This window comes from Schistocerca nitens, chromosome 8 (assembly GCF_023898315.1).
Source record: "Schistocerca nitens isolate TAMUIC-IGC-003100 chromosome 8, iqSchNite1.1, whole genome shotgun sequence".
Taxonomy (NCBI): domain Eukaryota; kingdom Metazoa; phylum Arthropoda; class Insecta; order Orthoptera; family Acrididae; genus Schistocerca; species Schistocerca nitens.
In genome coordinates this window covers 42,420,069-42,435,429 of record NC_064621.1, presented here as the reverse complement: position 1 = coordinate 42,435,429, position 15,361 = coordinate 42,420,069, and positions in this window count along the sequence as shown.

The following is a 15,361-nucleotide window of genomic DNA, read 5'->3' as shown; positions in this document are numbered from 1 at the left end:
ATGAAAGTGTCTTACACACCTCGAAACAATTTTCGTAAGTGATCACATAATCTGGACGATTTCTTAGCTTTATTTGAAAGCGCCTTCTCACAAATGATCTACTGTAGCTGTACTTGAAGTATTCACCTGGATATAGGTGGCATATCATTCCTCAGTCATTTTGAATGGATGGAAGGAAAGGAGTGTTTAACGTCCCTTCGACATCGAGGTCATTGGTGACGGAGGAAAAGCTCGGAATGTTTCAAGGATGGGAAGAATACCGGTCGAGCTCTTTCAAAGCAGCTGTCCCCGCATTTGCCTGCAGCAATTCAGGGAAATCACGGAGAAGTTAAATCTGGATGACCGGACACGGATTTGAACCGCCGTCCACTGTAACGCGAGTCCAGTGTGCTGCTCACTGCGTCACCTCGCTCGGTGCTGTTTCCAAACTGCAGTAGGTACGTCCATGAGGAGGCGCCATAAAACGCATGTGATTTCTGAATGTACCGACAACCATCTACAAGGCATTGCTGAGTCGATCGACTGTATCAACAGTATACATCGAAGCTTTTAAATACACCCACACATAAAAAATCCAACGGGCTCCAGTAGGGAGAGGTGGGAGGCCATAGTAATGGTCAGACAGCACCGATATACCTGTTGTCGAAGATTCCTACTACGAATTCGTGAACAGCCGTATGAAAGTGTGCATGCGTACCATCATGTATACAGCCTGTTCGCAAATTCCCGTTAGAAACTTCTATGACTTGTAGAGGGGACTGAGTACGCAATATTTCGAACCCATGTCCGGAAACGTCATGACGCAGAAGGATAAATGTATGAGTTTGAGGTAAGGGTCCCTGTCCCGGAAACGAACGAGTCGAAAGTTCCAAGAGAAAATCGTTGTGATACCTCTGGCAGTGGGAAACGTGTACCGGTACTGTCGTTGCTGATGTTATAGGGTAGACAACTTTCCGAGGTGGTAGTATGGACCAAAACAAGAAAAAATGTCAAGTAAACATGGGCTTCAGAATTCATAACTTAATAGCTACGAGCACTTGTTCAGTAGAGCAGATGTGTTTAACACAAGTAAGGAGAACAGGTGCTCATGGCTTCTCGGGTATACATTTTAAAGCCCATGGTCACTAAACATTTTATCTTTGAACCTTGATTTATTTTCAAAGAATATTCTTAAAAATTTATTTTATTTACTAGCGATTCATCAAGAAGATGAACACTTTTAATCACACTATGTAAGCATGGAAGTAGTTGCCAGAGAGTAATTGATGAAATCATAACCAAATTCCTTTTAGCAAATGGGAATTTTATTCACTTTAATAGTGCCTAAAAGCATTTTTTTAAAGAAACAGATTTAAATTATAATCAGAAAGCACCCTCTAAATATCAGAGTTACAATTTATTCAGAGGCAGAAAGAAAAACGTTTTGACTGTATGAGCTTTCAGGCAGGAAACCTAGCCGCTCCCTTTTGACACGGCCGTAGTTACGACCGCTCACAACAGCCTCTGAAAGACTACACTGGTGCGAATCTGCAACACACCAGATAACTTTGAACTAAGAGCTTTAATAATTTACACAAGCACACAAACTATGCACCCCCCCCCTCCCCCCGTAAGACGGATGGAAATGGTACCAAACATTAACAATTAAAATATTAACCTTGCCACCGAAGGAGCAACTTGATTTTAACTTCTTTTAACTTCAAAGAAAAGTCTTATGATGAAAGTGTGGCAACTTTATAAACTAAAATGATCATTTATCTAAAATACCATGAAATGCAATCATATAAAATTCTACAAGGTTGGTCAAACAATAGTTAAGATGTTCTACAGTACACAGATACCACCACTCAAGATCATAGGCAATAATATCAAAGTTTCGAAAGATCAAAACATATTTTGAGGTATTAGGCCGTTACAATCCAAGCAATAAATTCGTTAACACACCAAATCCGACAAACAGGGGCAGCTACTAACGTACGGTAGATTGATTGGGAGATCACCGAACAACCTGAACTGCAGGTTGCATTAACCCGCCCCTACTCCACAAGGGAAAAACGGCCCACCCAATTTATAAACAACCACCTTCCCGCGGGTAGGCAACCGGAGAAGAATGTTGAGACTACCCCAAAGCAAAACGGCTGGTGACCTCACCAAGAAAACAAGTAGAATTTAATAAGTGTAAATCAAAGAAAATATCACCAGTCACTTCTAATAAACTGCGACTTCTCGAGATTACCTGACGCAGCACCCCGAAATCGCTCTCCCGAACCGTCCGCTGCCAGCCGCTTCAACTGACGCAGGAAGGCGCGCCGATCTCCCGTCTCACGGCGTCGCAGCTCGCACTCCTGTTGCTCTCGTGTCGACCGGCACTATCCCTCGCTATACGCCGCGGCCCACTGGACCCACGTGGCAACCTCACATGCGCCGACGCTCAAGACGGACAAGCCATCTTGTGTCTCAGTGCGTGACCGACCAACCGATCGATCGATCCGACCGCCAATGACCATTAACTGAGAAAACTCGAGCAGACTGGCGACCTAACGCGCAGACTCAGATGCAGGAACTAAGTCCCGACCGGGCGACCACTCGCTTTCTCTTACTGGCGGAGTGGAAAGACTCAAATTTTGCCGGCTTTAAAGGTTGATCCGAACGACAGACATACTAGCACTCCGAACGACAGACAGACACTGACTGCCTAACAAATGCGGACGAGAGACAGACTAGCAAGCTGGGGACGAGAGACTGACCCAGACTGTCCCCTTGATGAGCTCATAGCGGCCCTTAAATGCTCGTGAACAGGCAACCTTTCCCCTTCCCCACCTTTCCCCTTTTCCCAAAACTGCGACTGCCACAGCGGCGCCACCGCCAGAAACGGAAAGCGACTGCTTCATACAACGCGCTACGGCGCGCTCTTCAAAACATCAATTTCCACCATGGCTCAATCTTGTTTTGGTCCATACTACTACCTCTGTAAGTTGTCTTCCCTACAACATCAGCAACCGTGTATCACAACAATTTTTGCTTATCACTTTCGATTCGTTCGTTTCCGGTAACGGACCCTTACCTCATATTGATACATTTATCCTTCTGCATCACCCGTGACCGTTTCTGACATCATCACGGAAACAATCTGTATATCCGTACATTTACGGGCGCCGGCGCCTATAAATTTGACGCTCTGTAGTGTCGTTGGATGACGTCTCTGGACATGTGTTCCTACATCAAAATATTACGTACTCACTCCCCTGTACAAGTCCCAGAAGTTTTTAAATTTCCAGACACTCTGTACACCACATTCACATTATTCCACCACGAGCTGCACCATAAAGTTAGCCCCGGACATTAACAGAGTAGTAACACTGTTAAGACTGCACTTTTCTACAAGTCGTATCGGGAGAACCATTTGTTTACGGACGTTTTTATTTCCTTGTTTCATTGTTCTGTACACACCCCATTAGGCTGTACCTGTAATAGACTCACAGTAGAGAATACGCCTTGTTATGCTTCTGAACTTTACCCCGGCCATTATACATCATTCCACAGTACCGTTTTGACACAAATACATTGCGGAATTCGATTAATCTGCGACGAAATGCATCGTGTGACGCCCGCTGTTGGCAGAGAAACACGCGGGCAGCGCCTCCCCTACGGCGCGGAGCGAGCTGGCGGCGGCGGAGGCGGCGGGGGAGGCGGCGGCCGGCGGCGGAGACTGGGGCGGCGTCGACGTCGGCGTCAGCAGGAGGGGCGGAGCCGGGGGCGGCCGCGCCACGCCGGCCCTCACCGCCTCCGCAGGTGAGCCGGGTTTCCCGCCACACACCCACGTGCTCAACACGTTACCGAGCATCCCTGTTCTCCCTGCACGTTGTCTACCCACTTTCCGTAAGGTCCGTGCTCCGTCTTTACTGGTTCCATTGCTCGTGGATCACTAATTTAATCGTAATGAAGTGCAACGAATCATCTTACATGTAAATAGGTGTACCTACTAACTATTGAAACTTATTTTTTTTATATGTTTATTTTTCTAAATACTTACGTGAATTGGTACCTACCCAGCACCTTTCACTCATTACAAAAATAGGAATTATTCTACAAAACAGAACAGCTGTCAATGAGAACATTTTTTAATTTCTTTTGGGTTCTGTATCTCAGTCGGCAAAAATGGTACCCTTATGGTCTCACTTATTGTCCGTCTTTCTGTTACGACACCTTTTCCTCAGGAGCGGCTAGACTTTTCAATTTATGTCACATGCTAAGGTCCACGATTCCTTCACGGAGTAGAAAGTGTAGGCGTGTAAGTCAGTAGCCGGCCGCGGTGGTCTAGCGGTTCTAGGCGCTACAGTCCGGAACCGCGCGACTGCTACGGTCGCAGGTTCGAATCCTGCCTCGGGCATGGATGTGCGTGATGTCCTTAGGTTAGTTAGGTTTAAGTAGTTCTATATTATAGGGGACTGATGACCTCCGATGTTTAAGTCCCATAGTGCTGAGAACCATTTGAACCATTTTTGTAAGTCAGTACAATGTAAAGGTACGGCCATTTATGTCACACATTTCGATGCTTCCAAACTCAATCATCAGAATCTGGAGATGAACTTCACATGCGCGTTGGGCCTGGTGCCTTGGTGGTATGGTGGTAAAGTGCCCGCACGGAAACGGACAGGCAGCGTGATCGGATCTGGGTCGGACAACAGCCTCCTCAGTTTTCGTATTAACCGAGACTTCACCTCTCAACGGTGCGAGAAGTCGCTACAAATGACGCGTGGTTCGGATTACACGCTAAACTTTAGGCCTCGTTTCCCCGTTTGGATAACCGGTGTAGGTTGCGGCCGCTCATCTCGGCCAGGTGGCGTCCAATAGAAAGACTTGCACCAGGCCACTGAGCCGCACCAAATTATTATTATCATCACCATCTATGCAAATAATGAGGCTTGTATGGAAACGAGCCCGGATCCTATAGCTCTTCTCCGATTTTCTTCAAATTTACTTTGCTCGCTGTCACGTAGTTTATACCATTTCATAAATCAAAAATTCTGCATTGATTTTGTGCTAAGGCAACTTTGATGTAGAATAATGAAAGTAATTTTTTCTTCTGGTACTAGAGATACAGCATTGTTATTAACAGTGGTGTGCCACTTACAGCAAATAGTGACCGAACCAGTAGACACAACGACTAGCTCCTGAAACAAACGTCAACAACATGACCGTCGGTGAGGACCACATAGTCTACTATTTTTACATTTACGTTTTTTTAAGCAATGATGTCTTTCTTTCTTAAAGATGAGTTGTCCCAGAACACTATTGCATACGACGTAATGAAACTAAGAAAAATATGTTAACGATTTGTCTATCCCCAGCATTTGTAATCTTTCGGAATGCAGATGTGGCTGAACAAGTAATTTTAGTTCGAAAATGGGGTTTTTGCAGTTTAAATTCTCACCAATAGGGATACCTAAAATTATGAAGTTTTTACTCCAGCTGCAATATTATGAAAACGATAGTTGCTACTCGTCATATTTCGGAGATGCTGAGTCGCAGAAGTGCACAACAAAAAGCCTGTCGGAGAGTTAGCTTTCGAGCAACAAGGCCATTGTCAAAACTAAACACACACACACACACACACACACACACACACACACACACACACACAGACGCACACAACAGCTCCAGCTGCCTGAGACGTTGCTCATGTACGTGACAGTTGCGCTCGCGCGCGTGTGTGTCTTGTGTGTGCGTGTGTAGTATAATTGTCCGCGCCTCGGAGTCAGAACCGTGTTACAGTGGCTTGAGGAGCATTATACCGAAATCATGTTGATGTCGACGAAATTCGTCTGATCTAAGTCCCACGGAACTCATCGGCGTCGCCATTGGGCGCGATCACCGCGTATGCAAACCAGCGGCCCGTTATTTACGTGAATTACGTGATCTAATGCCACATACCTAGACAAACCTACCAGCAGACTCTCGGATCTCTGATACGTTGAATCAGTTATGTACAGGGTGATTCAAAAAGAATACCACAACTTTAGGAATTTAAAACTCTGCAACGACAAAAGGCAGAGCTAAGCACTATCTGTCGGCGAATTAAGGGAGCTATAAAGTTTCATTTAGTTGTACATGTGTTCGCTTGAGGCGCTGTTGACTAGGCGTCAGCGTCAGTTGATGCTAAGATGGCGACCGCTCAACAGAAAGCTTTTTGTGTTATTGAGTACGGCAGAAGTGAATCGACGACAGTTGTTCAGCGTGCATTTCGAACGAAGTATAGTGTTAAACCTCGTGATAGGTGGTGTATTAAACTTTGGTATAAACAGTTTACAGAGAATGGGTGTTTGTGCAAAGGGAAAAGTTCTGGACGGCCGAGAACGAGTGATGAAAATGTAGCACGCATCCAGCAAGCATTTGTTCGCAGCCCAGGAAAATCGACTCGCAGAGCTAGCAGAGAGCTGCAAATTCCACAATCAACTGTATGGAGAGTCCTACGAAAAAGGTTAGTTATGAAACCTGAACGTCAACTACCCGAGGCGATGGATCGCCCGCCAGGCAGCCCGTGACAGAGCACTTCATCACTGGCCTCCAAGAAGCCCTGATCTTACCCCTGCGAGTTTTTCTTATGGAGGTATGTTAAGGATATGGTGTTTCGGCCACCTCTCCCAGCCACCATTGATGATTTGAAACGAAAAATAACAGCAGCTATCCAAACTGTTACGCCTAATATGCTACAGAGAGTGTGGAACGAGTTGGAGTATCGAGTTGAAATTGCTCGTGTGTCTGGAGGGGGCCATATTGAACATCTCTGAACTTGTTTTTGAGTGAAAAAAAACCTTTTTAAATACTCTTTGTAATGATGTATAACAGAAGGTTATATTATGTTTCTTTCATTAAATACACATTTTTAAAGTTGTGGTATTCTTTTTGAATCACCCTGTATTTCGATCCAAAGACGGACAAACAAGCTGTTAAACAGGTGGTCACAATGTTTTGGCTCGTTGTGCTTTGTTTTGTTTTGTTTTAGGCCGCAAAAACAACTATGGTAATACGCGGCCATGTCAAAATTGTAGCACACGAAGACACAGTTAAAAACGACTACACGTCAATCCCAATCGACGGAAGAGAAGAGAACTGAAAAACAGACGTGGAGGGCCTATGAAGTTGGCCATAGAGAAACGGAGGTTGAGAAATAAAAATTAAATGGCCTTCGCCTTATTACTACGATGGGTTAAAAGGAAAACGCGGTCGACAGCCGGCGCGTCGTTCGCAAAAAGGGCCGAAAACTCAGACGGCAAACAGAAACGAGAACGCAGAGGGTTAAAAAAGGGGCATTGCGGCAGGAAATGGCGGACCGTCAAAAGTTGAGCGCAATGTGCAGAAAGTGGTGGGGGAGCGCCACTCAAGAAATGGCGGTGGCTAAAAAGACAGTGCCCCATACGCAACCTAACTAAAATGATGTCCTCGCGGTGAGATAGCCGAGAGGAGGTCGTCCAAGCCGCTGGGAAAGGCTTAACGACTCGGAGCTTGTTCTCATAAAGGGAGGACCAGTGGCGATGCCAAAGTGACCCCACCTGCCGACAGACGACAACACGGAGGTCATCGGAGGCAATGTAAGAACTAGCGGGCTGAGGAACGAGGACTACAGCCTTGGCAGCAGCATCAGCGGCCGCGTTTCTTGTCAGACCGACCTCACCAGGAACCCACATGAACATGACTGTGGCTTCATCACGACTGAGCAAGTGACAGCTTACCTGGATACGTTGCACTAAGCGATGGACGGTGTACAGCGCACAGAAGCTTTGAAGGGCGCTGAGAGAGACCGAGGAGATGACGCAATTGGAAAGCCTGTGTCGCCTGATGTGCTCCGTGACCTGATACAGGGCAAAGAGCTCGGTTGTAAATACTGTGCAGCGTCCGGAAGCCGATGCTGAAAAACGTTGGCGCCAATGACGAAGGCACACCCGACACCTCGGTCAGTCCGAGAGACATCAATGTACACAAAGGCACTCTGTGAAGTTCCGTGCGAAGGTCGTGCAAGGCGGTAGAGCGGGGCTGGAGTAGTGTCCTTAGGAAGCGAATGAAGGCCAAGGTGAATAAGGGTCGTCGCACGAAGCCAAGGTGGTTAAGGGTTTATAGCCACAGGGAAAGATGCAGGTAGCGTCAAGTTAAGACGCGGGAACAAGAGCCGAAAGCGAACTGCAGGAGGTAACGGAGAAGAGGAACGCGCCCTATACCGGCGATCAAAGGAGTCATCGAAGAAGGAGGCATAGGATTGGTGGCCATGCATGAGCCAGCCGTTGTGGCCGAGCGGGTCTAGGTGCTTCAGTCTGGAACCGATCGACAACTACGGTCGGAGGTGTTAATCCTGCCTCGGGCATGGATGTGTGTGATGTCCTTAGGTTAGTTAGGTTCAGGTAGTTCTAAGTTCTAGGTGACTGATGACCTCAGATGCTAAGTCACATAGTGCTCAGAACCATTTGAACCTCTTTTTTTTTGCCATGCATGACAAACGGCATGCATGCCTGCTGAGGAGAAATTCACGGCGGTAGGAAAGAGGTAGGTCGCCAGTTTCAGCATACAGCGTCTCAACCGGGTTAGAGTAAAAGGCGCCAGTGAGCAAGCGGACGCCACGATGGTGATAGTGTTCAGACGGCGTAAGAGAGACGGACATGCAGATGCACGAACGAAACACCCATAGCCTAGTCTCGAACGGACGAAATTTCAATCACCAACTTTCTGTTCCGAATGCGAAAATATGTTGTTGACACCCACATACGTAGGGAGAAATGATCATCATAATAAAATAAGAGAAATCAAAACTTGAACGGAAAGATATAGGTGTTCCTTTTTCCCACGTGCCACGGAATTGTAGAGAAGTAGTATGAAAATGGTTCGACGAACCCTCTGCCAGGCAGTTAAGTGTGAATTGCGGAGTAACCATGTAGATGTAGATGTAGACCGGTACAAACGGAGGATGGTCGTCCGATCCTCAAATAAAAACAAAATGGTTCAAATGGTTCTGAGCACTATGGGACTTAACTTCTGATGTCATCAGTCCCCTAGAACTTAGAACTACTTAAACCTAACTAACCTAAGGACACCACACACATCCATGCCCGAGGCAGGATTCGAACTTGCGACCGTAGCGGCCACGCGGTTCCAAAATGAAGCGCTTAGAACCGCACGGCCACACCGGCCGGCGTCCGATCCTCTCCCCAGGAAGTACCACTGAGGACACATAGAACACAGAGGGACCGCGTACTGCGGGCTGCCAGGTAAGGCACGTCGGAGGACCAAGAAAGCCTCCTATCGAGCACGAGCACCAGGAATTTCGTAGTTTCAGCAAACAGGGGAGTAACAGGTTCAAGATATACACTACTGGCCATTAAAATTGCTACACCAAGAAGAAATGCAGGTGATAAACGGATATTCATTGGACAAATATACTAGAACTGACATGTGATTACATTTTCAAGCAATTTGGGTGCATAGACCCTGAGAAATCAGTACCCACAACAACCACCTGTGGCTGTAATAACGGCCTTGATACGCCTGGGCATTGAGTCAAACAGAGCTTGGGTGGCGTGTACAGGTACAGCTGCCCATGCAGCTTCAACACGATACCACAGTTCATCAAGAGTAGTGACTGGAATATTGTGACGAGCCAGTTGCTCGGCCACCATTGACCAGACGTTTTCTATTGGTGAGAGATCTGGAGAATGTGCTGGCCAGAGCAGCAGTCGAACATTTTCTGTATCGAAAATCCCGTACAAGACCTGCAACATGCGGTCGTGCATTATCCTGCTGAAATGTAAGATTTCGCAGGGATCGAATGAAGGGTAGAGCCACGGGTCGTAACACATCTGGTAACGTGCCGTCAATGCGAACAAAAGGTGACCGAGACGTGTAACCAGTGGCACCCCATACCATCACGCCGGGTGATACGCCAGTATGGCGATCACGAATACAAGCTTCGAATGTGCGTTCACTGCGATGTCGCCAACCGCGGATGCGACTATCATGATGCTGTAAACAGAAGCTGGATTCATCCGAAAAAAAGACGTTTTTCCATTCGTGCAGCCACGTTCGTCGTTGAGTACACCATCGCAGGCGCTCCCGTCTGTGATGCAGCGTCAAGGTTCAAATGGTACAAATGACTCTGAGCAATATGGGACTCAACATCTGTGGTCATAAGTCCCCTAGAACTTAGAACTACTTAAACCTAAATAACCTAAGGACATCACACACATCCATGCCCGAGGCATGATTCGAACCTGCGACCGTAGCAGTCGCGCGGTTCCTGACTGAGCGCCTAGAACCGCTAGACCACCGCGGCCGGCCAGCGTCAAGGGTAACCGCAGCCATGGTCTCCGCGCTGATAGTCCATGCTGCTGCAAACTTCATCGAACTGTTCGTGCAGATGGTTGTTGTCTTGCAAACGTGCCCATCTGTTGACTCAGGGACAGAGGCGTGGCTGCACGATCCGTTACAGCCATGCGGATAAGATGCCTGTCATCTCGCCTACTAGTGATACGAGGCGGTTGGGATCCAGCACGGCGTTCCGTATTACCCTCCTGAACCCACCGATTCAATATTCTGCTAACAGCATAGGCTACAATCCGACCTTTATCAAAGTCGATGGTACGCATTTCTCCTCCGTACACGAGGCATCACAACAACGTTTCACCAGGCAACGCCGGTCAACTGCTGTTTGTGTATGAGAAATCGGTTGGAAACTTTTCTCATGTGAGCACGTTGTAGGTGTCGCCACCGGCGCCAACTTTGTGTGAATGCTCTGAAAAGCTAATCATTTGCATATCACACCATCTTCTTCCTGTCGCATCTGTAGCACGTCATCTTCGTAGTGTAGCAATTTTAATGGCCAGTAGTGTAAATGCGGTGGAAGAAACCAACTGCGCCGCCCGATTACTGTAGTAGTGTCGCCTGTGTAGAGGTTACTGACAGTCGTGTGTTAGACGGGAGGCGGCCGAAACACGTGAGAAGCAGTAAGGCCGGTATTACACTATCAAATTTCTTTGTCAAATATCTTTGTCAAAAGTCTTTGTCAAAGATATTTGATGGTGTAATAGGAACTTTGTCAAATGTGGTCCAATATATGATCAAATCTAGGGCCTCGCTGTAGATTTGATCAAAGAAATCGCTTGTCTTCTGTTCAGTGCAATGTGACATGTTACCACATGGAGCGCTAGCATCGCTGCAGCGTTCTGTCGCCTGTAGTGTTTTTATAAACATTGCCGGTAAATACAATTGGTGTGTGCCGACAACTACAAAATTAATAGAGATGAATGAAGCTGATGAGGTGCTTTACAACGCGAGGCACCCTGAATACAAAAATAGATTAAGAAGATTGGAGACCTGACCTAACCTAACATAATCCTCTCCTGTAGCAAGGAATCGGAGTGTCACAGAGAGAATGTCTTCTGAAGATGTAGCAGTTCTAAAGTGAATATTGTCCTTTGTGATATGAGGATACACTTCACTGAGTACATACAGAAATGTATGCTCATCCATTCTTAAGTAATTGATGTACGACTCGACGTCTTCCACTGTAAGCTCACGTAACAAGTTTTGTTGAATGCTTTTATCGTGTCGTCGTAAAACCCACGGCTTCACCCAGATTAGATTAGTTTTTCGTTCCATAGATCCGTACTGAGGAGATCCTCGTGGATATGGAACATGTCAATTTTTTTTTTTTTAAGCTGAAATAACAGTACTAACAATATGAATAAATACAATACATCATTTGTTTATATTAAAAATTTCGTCAATGGAGTAGAAGGAGTTGGGCACTAGTAAGTCTTTCAGGCTCCTTTTAACCTGATCTTCATTTGTAACTAAATGTTTTATGTTTGCTGGCAAATCATTGAAGATGAGTGTTCCTGAGTAGTGTACCCCTTTTTGAACTAAAGTAAGTGCTTTTAAGTCCTTGTGCAAATCATTTTTGTTCCTGGTATTGTATGTATGGACTGAGTTGTTTGTTGGAAAAAGAGACATATTATTTACGACAAATTTCATTAAGGAGTAAATATACTGAGAGGCAGTAGTTAGTATACCCAGTTCTTTGAAGAGGTTTCTAGAGGACGTCCGTGAATTTACTCCACAAATAATACGTATTACACGCTTTTGGACTCTGAAAACTTTTGTTTGACTTGAAGATTTACCCCAAAATATTATACCATATGACATTATGGAATGAAAGTATGCAAGCTTTTTCATTTTTATGTTGCCTATGTCTGCTAACACTCGAATTGCAAATTCAGATTTGTTAAGGCGTTTCTGCAGTTCTGTGGTGTGCTCCTCCCAACTGAATTTATTATCAAGTTGTAATCCCAGGAATTTAAGACTGTCAACCTCGTATGTATGGTTCCTTTTTTCCCCCCACTTCTTTTCCGCATGTGCACACAATGCAATTGCGGTACGTGCAACTGCTGCGGTTAAAACAAGTTGTTGTCAGCCATCTTGAACTTTGACGAAAAATTTGATGACAGTGTAATATACCCCTTCTAGCCCTACGTCGAAGATCTTTGTCAAATATATTTGACAGAATATTTGATCATATCTTTGATCAAATCTTTGACAAAGAAATTTGATAGTGTAATACCGGCCTAAGCAGCGGCGCTCGGCGTGTTGCAGGTGGCGCCCGCTGGCCGGCGGCGAGGCTGCTTCTGGTGCTGGTGCTGGTGCTGGTGCTGGTGCTGGCCGCGGGCTGCCTCGCCTGAGTCGCTGCGCAGCCTGCCAGTGGCTGCCGGCTGCCCGCTGCTGCGTGGCCGTCGCCGAGTCGCCGGCGGCGGAGTCCATGTCGGAGCGTCCGGCGCCCGGCGGCTCACACACCCGCTACAGCGCCCGCTCCTGTCGTTCTCTGTTCGACACTGCTGCCCGTCGCAAACTGACTTCTCCAGCATCGTGTTCTTGGAGTTTACTCGCTATCGAAAAAAAACTGAATTATACAGTCCCATCGAAAATACGGTTCCAGTTTATTCTGAGCGTTCACAGTTTATATATATATATATATATATATATATATATATATATATATATATATATATATATATATATATAACACTCGTGTCTATTCAGGTGGCTAAACAGTCGAGGCTATACCAGATGTGGTCCACTGTAAGAGAATCAACCCGTATAGTCTACCACAAAGTTTCTTTTCTTCACTTCCAGCGACGACGAGGTGCACGTTCTGTCTGTACCAGGGACGTGCCCGCTATATCACTATGAAAGTGACTGGTTCACCACAAGCTAAAAGTGTCACTAATTGCTCCTAAGAAACAAGAAATGGTGACCCTATGGATGTTGTTGTTGTTGTGGTCTTCAGTCCTGAGACTGGTTTGATGCAGCTCTCCATGCTACTCTATCCTGTGCAAGCTTCTTCATCTCCCAGTACCTACTGCAACCTACATCCTTCTGAATCTGCTTAGTGTATGCATCTCTTGGTCTCCCCCTACGATTTTTACCCTCCACGCTGCCCTCCAATACTAAATTGGTGATCCCTTGATGCCTCAGAACATGTCCTACCAACCGATCCCTTCTTCTGGTCAAGTTGTGCCACAAACTTCTCTTCCCCCCAATCCTATTCAGTACCTCCTCATTAGTTATGTGATCTACCCATCTAATCTTCAGCATTCTTCTGTAGCACCACATTTCAAAAGCTTCTATTCTCTTCTTGTCCAAACTATTTATCGTCCATGTTTCACTTCCATACATGGCTACACTCCATACAAATACTTTCAGAAAAGACTTCCTGACACTTAAATCTATACTCGATGTTAACAAATTTCTCTTCTTCAGAAACGCTTTCCTTGCCATTGCCAGTCTACATTTTATATCCTCTCTACTTCGACCATCATCAGTTATTTTGCTCCCCAAATAGCAAAACTCCTTTACTACTTTAAGTGTCTCATTTCCTAATCTAATACCCTGAACATCACCCGACTTAATTCGACTACATTCCATTATCCTCGTTTTGCTTTTGTTGATGTTCATCTTATATCCTCCCTTCAAGACACCATCCATTCCGTTCAACTGCTCTTCCAAGTCCTTTGCTGTCTCTGACAGAATTACAATGTCATCGGCGAACCTCAAAGTTTTTACTTCTTCTCCATGAATTTTAATACCTACTCCGAATTTTTCTTTTGTTTCCTTTACTGCTTGCTCAATATACAGCTTGAATAACATCGGGGAGAGGCTACAACCCTGTCTTACTCCCTTCCCAACCACTGCTTCCCTTTCATGTCCCTCGACTCTTATAACTGCCATCTGGTTTCTGTACAAATTGAACATAGCCTTTCGCTCCCTGTATTTTACCCCTGTCACCTTTAGAATTTGAAAGAGAGTATTCCAGTCAACATTGTCAAAAGCTTTCTCTAAGTCTACAAATGCTAGAAACGTAGGTTTGCCTTTCCTTAATCTTTCTTCTAAGATAAGTCGTAAAGTCAGTATTGCCTCACGTGTTCCAGTATTTCTACGGAATCCAAACTGATCTTCCCCGAGGTCGGCTTCTACTAGTTTTTCCATTCGTCTGTAAAGAATTCGTGTTAGTATTTTGCAGCTGTGGCTTATTAAACTGATTGTTCGGTAATTCTCGCATCTGTCAACACCTGCTTTCTTTGGGATTGGAATTATTATATTCTTCTTGAAGTCTGAGGGTATTTCGCCTGTTTCATACATCTTGCTCACCAGATGGTACAGTTTAGTCAGGACGGGCTCTCCCAAGGCAGTCAGTAGTTCCAATGGAATGTTGTCTACTCCGGGGGCCTTGTTTCGACTCAGGTCTTTCAGTGCTCTGTCAAACTCTTCACGCAGTATCGTATCTCCCATTTCATCTTCATCTACATCCTCTTCCATTTCCATAATATTGTCCTCAAGTACATCGCCCTTGTATAGACCCTCTATATACTCCTTCCACCTTTCTGCTTTCTCTTCTTTGCTTAGAACTGGGTTTCCATCTGAGCTCTTTATGTTCATACAAGTGGTTCTCTTATCTCCAAAGGTCTCTTTAATTTTCCTGTAGGCAGTATCTATCTTACCCCTAGTGAGATAAGCCTCTACATCCTTACATTTGTCCTCTAGCCATCCCTGCTTAGCCATTTTGCACTTCCTGTCGATCTCATTTTTGAGACGTTTGTATTCCTTTTTGCCTGCTTCATTTACTGCATTTTTATATTTTCTTCTTTCATCAATTAAATTCAATATTTCTTCTGTTACCCAAGGATTTCTACTAGCCCTCGTCTTTTTACCTACTTGATCCTCTGCTGCCTTCACTACTTCATCCCTCAAAGCTACCCATTCTTCTTCTACTGTATTTCTTTCCCCCATTCCTGTCAATTGTTCCCTTATGCTCTCCCTGAAA